Here is a 4,620-nt window from a genome sequence, read left to right as displayed (position 1 = left end):
TTACAATGACAGAGCTCTTTGCCTCTGCCACCGCGCGAAGGAGGAGCTTAGGAGGAGGAGCTCCTCCTGCCTTCATTTCACAGATGACGACACTGAATCAGATAAGTAATTCACCCAAGATAACACACTAGAAGCAGAACCAGAATCAAAATACAGGCTGTCTGGTCCATGGTTTTAACCAATATTCTACACTTCTTGATCCAATTCATCAGTGTGTTTTGAAGGTTAAAAGAGATAACTGGAAAATGGTAAGCAGTGAATAAATATTGTTATAATATTGGGTGAAAATATATATCAGAGCATCTGGTATGGTACCTGATTCATAAAGGGTCTTTAACTTATATTAGTTCCCTTTCTTTCATCCATCTTCTTGAAGCAATGCCCTGGCCAGGATCTTCTTCAGGCAGTCCAGAATGTGTTTTTTGAAGGTTTTTCTGAAACAGCTGTAGCACTCGATAAATTTTTTCCTTGAAATAGAGTCTTCTGAGTAACTGAATCATTGACAGGAGATCCACCACTTTCTAGATGGTGCTTTAACCAAAGGTACTCAGCCATGGACACAAGTACCATCAGTGCAGCAGAGAGCTGATTCTTGGTAAGAAAGCAGGGTTGTTATTTTCCATGATGGAACTCCTAACAGAGTGATAGTCTTGTCTTTAACCATTGTTCTCTCCTTTCTTACTTTATCAAGGATAAAGAAGAGCATCATATAATGACAAATGGGCCAATTCTCTAAGAAATAACAGTCCTGGATGTGTATGCACCTAACAACCTGAGGCAAAAATTGATACGAATGCAAAGAGAAATAGAAGAATCCACTATTCTAGTTCGAGCCTTTAACACCCTTCTATCAGAAATGGACAGATCCAGCAGGCAGAAATCAGTGAAGACAGAGTTGAACTCAACAGTGCCCACAGTTAACCCTCAGGTTCACATGGAATATTCACCAAAATAGACCACACTCCAGGCCATCTTCACAAAGGTAGTGGAATAGAAATAATACAATGTCTGCTCTCAGGCCCCAGTGGAATTAAACTAGAAATCAGTAACAAAAATATAGCTGGAAAAATCCCCAAATACTTGGAGATTAAACAATTTGCTTCTACATAACATAGAGGGTCCCAGCTCTTGAGCTAAGTGGGAGGCATGCTGTGAAGCTGGCCGGGATGTTACAGGCTATCAGAGATGTGGATGAGGAAGAAGAGCAGGCAGAGGAGGACTCTGCTGAGATGCCCCACAGAGATGAAGGAAAGAGAGAAGGAGGAAAAATCTGGTCCCAGTGCTAAGATCCCAGCCACAATTATCACCAGGTATTTCGGTGCTAGAAAGAAAATACTTTTGAATGATATCTTGACAGAGCAACATAGTGAAAGAGGAATAGTTATTTCAAACAAATTTGAGAAAGGGAGTACAGTGGAGAAGTCCTTAGCTGTCAGCCAAAGTGCTCTACCAAGAAAGGTTGGAACTTTAAACTGTTGCCTCTGCTGTTCAGTAAAAGACGATGGCCTTGGAGTTCATGAGAATTTGATGCAGAGAAGGGAAAATTTGATGATATGCCATTAGATGAGCGATACTGGTGCTGTAGCTTCTCTGCTTTGGGTTGATGCTGAATTAAGGATTGATATTTATCTTGCTGGGATCTTAACTCTTAGGGATTCAAAATATGGATTAAAACATTTAGCAGAAGAAAAATCTGATACCCTTATCCATGAGGCTTCTAGGTAAGCTGCTTTGGCAGGTATCATCATTATTAATAAAAGAGATAGGGTTTCACAAGGGAATTTAAGCAAAACTAAGAATGACTATTAGATCAATAAATGGACAGGGAAATTACCAAAAAAAAAAAGATCAAGTGAGCTGATCTCTCCAATGAACTAGATCTTCATGCCTTTGACAGTCTCTCTGGAAAACACTTGCAGACAAAAACTCCATCACTTACCAACCATACAACTTTGCCCTGATTAAGGCATTATCACAGTTGCATTTAAGTACCAGGAAACATGAGGGAAGAAAATCTAAATGTATTTATTCAGAATCTTCCGTGGGAGAAGAAGATGAGAAACAAGGGCAGTGACTACAAGGGATGGGTGTTGATCAAAGACACACCCAAACCAACAATCAGCCAAGGTGTCCGTGAGCTCTGTAATCTGGAGACCAGTGAGCTGGAAAGAAGATACTGGGACAAAAAAATCAATCGGTTCTCGGGGCGCCTGGGTGGCTCAGTGGGTTAAGCCGCTGCCTTCGGCTCAGGTCATGATCTCAGGGTCCTGGGATCGAGTCCCGCATCAGGCTCTCTGCTCAGCAGGGAGCCTGCTTCCTCCTCTCTCTCTCTGCCTGCCTCTCTGCCTACTTGTGATCTCTCTCTGTCGAATAAATAAATAAAATCTTTAAAAAAAAAAATCAATCGGTTCTTATTGATGGGAATTTAGACGAGGACATCCTTCAATAACTACTTATAGCTACTGTGACTGAAACAGAAAAATGGTGGACAACATATTTCAAAGAAGAACAAGTTCTCCCATAACACTAGGAACATTTCTTATCGAAAGGACTGGATGATACTGGGTGTATTGAAAGCCCCTATTTTTTGTATCCCTTCTGTTATGAATTACAGTATAGTATAAAATAATGCTTATTTTGTGAAGTACATAAAATAGTAAATAAGTATTGGAAAACACTTGACATTCATACAACAAAATATAATGTGCTCTGGAAAATAAATACATACATAAATACATAAGTAACACATAGGTCAAAGAAGAAATCTCAAGAAAATTTAAAAATATTTTGAACAAAATAAAAATACAACTTATCGAAATTTGTGAGATCCAGAGAAAACGGTGCTTAGAAAAATATTTATAGTACCACATACCTGTATGAGAAAAGAGGAAAGTTCTGAAAATCAAATATCTAAGTTACCATCTCCAGAAAACTAGAAAAAGAAGAAAAAGAAAGAGCTGATCCAAACTATGCAGTTTTCAGTTCAGCCTTCTATCTGTGTTGGCCTCCAAAAGGTCCAACCTCAACTCAAGGAGGCTCCTGGGCTGTGTTTCAGTTCCTCCTCCTCTTCTGGAATGTTTCTCCTGGCAGTAATCTGGGGCAAGCATTGATTTCTCTTCTCTCAGGAATCACTGCCCTGAGTCGCCAGCTTCTCCATGTCATGCACTGTGACAGTTTCACACTTTTGTCCAGTATTTAGTTGTTCAACAAGGAAAGTAAATCCAGTACTCATTAGTGCACTGTGACCACAGGCAAAAGTCTTATCATTGCTTTTTCAAAGCCCTTCCCACTTTCTTAGTCACACAATTAGCAACTGGGTTGGCCTGATTGCAAACAATAATTTCTGTGTGAGCATCACAACAATGCACTACATGGGGACCCAAGTGTTTTGTCTGCTTGGTTTCTCATGTATCATCAATTCACAGTTCACATGTGTATGGACGTGTGGGCCATGGGGGCAGCTGCAGGCAATGCACTGGTAGCAAGATAACCTGAACAACTGGAGGTTACAAATAGTTTCAGGTTCTGGCCCTGTGTGATCACAGCATATATATTTATATGTTTGTATATATTTATGCATATTCATGCATATATATATATATATATACACACACACACACATATATTTAGGCCTACCTTCTGTTACATCAGCGGTTCTGTGTGTGTGTGTGTGTGTGTGTGTGTGTGTGTGTATACACGCATGCAGGCACACACATGTGCATATTGTTGCTTGGAGGTGGGTGGTAGCAAATCAATGCAAAAATTTCTACATAGTCAACCATTTTGTAACCTACCGTGTGATGTGTGCCAAATAACCTGAAATACATTATGACTTATAATGCTCACAGTTACCCTGGAAAATAAATGTGATTCTTGGGCTCATTTTATAGAACTTGAGTTCAGTGGTAGCCTCCTCAAGGTCATGCAGTAGATTTGGGATGAAGCCACTGAACACATAGACTTCTCTCTTCAAAGCCTGTGTACTTAATTACCATGCTCTTCAGGCTTTTAGTTTTTCACTTCCTGTCCTGCCTAGAAAGATGGTCAACACATGGCTGGGCTGCAATAAACAGTTTTTCATTTGATGAATCTCAAGGTATATTACTTTCAAAACTATTTTTGACGAACTTGTTCTGCCCTCTGCAATTAAGTCGAGCACAGTGCCTAACACACTTTAAATGTTTAATAAATAATTTTTTGTCTTAATAAGCAATATTACATCTAAATAGGACATAGTGCTAGAGTGTGACGACTCACATTTCATGGTGGGTGGCACTTGGTGTCCCTATTTGTAAGCATTATTTGTCTATTTTCATATAATTTGCTGTTTTGATTTTATAAAGATAAAGCATAGTTAGCAGAAACGAATAACTTCCTCTGACCAAATCTTTGTTTTTAACCATAAAAGTCTAATTACTCAGCCCAAGAGGCACCAGCTTTAATACTACCTATTTCCTTCTTGCATAGATAAACTATATCACAGTTTTGAGAGAACAAACATCCTCCTGAGTGTTGACAAACCTAGAATAAGGAAAAAGAAGGGAAGTGAAACTTGTTCTTGCTTCTCTGGTGTCCACTCACTTTTATCCTGCCAAGAGAATCTGGATTGTCTTACAGAGA

At 39.4% G+C, this 4,620-nt stretch overlaps 1 pseudogene; it reads left to right on the top strand.

The window, feature by feature from the left end:
• The first annotated feature begins 1,166 nt into the window (after positions 1–1,166).
• On the top strand, positions 1,167–2,524 carry LOC131839843 (zinc-regulated GTPase metalloprotein activator 1F-like; annotated as a pseudogene).
• Positions 2,525–4,620: the final 2,096 nt, after the last annotated feature.

This window comes from Mustela lutreola, chromosome 8 (genome assembly GCF_030435805.1).
Source record: "Mustela lutreola isolate mMusLut2 chromosome 8, mMusLut2.pri, whole genome shotgun sequence".
Taxonomy (NCBI): domain Eukaryota; kingdom Metazoa; phylum Chordata; class Mammalia; order Carnivora; family Mustelidae; genus Mustela; species Mustela lutreola.
This window is presented reverse-complemented; position numbering and strand designations above follow the sequence as displayed.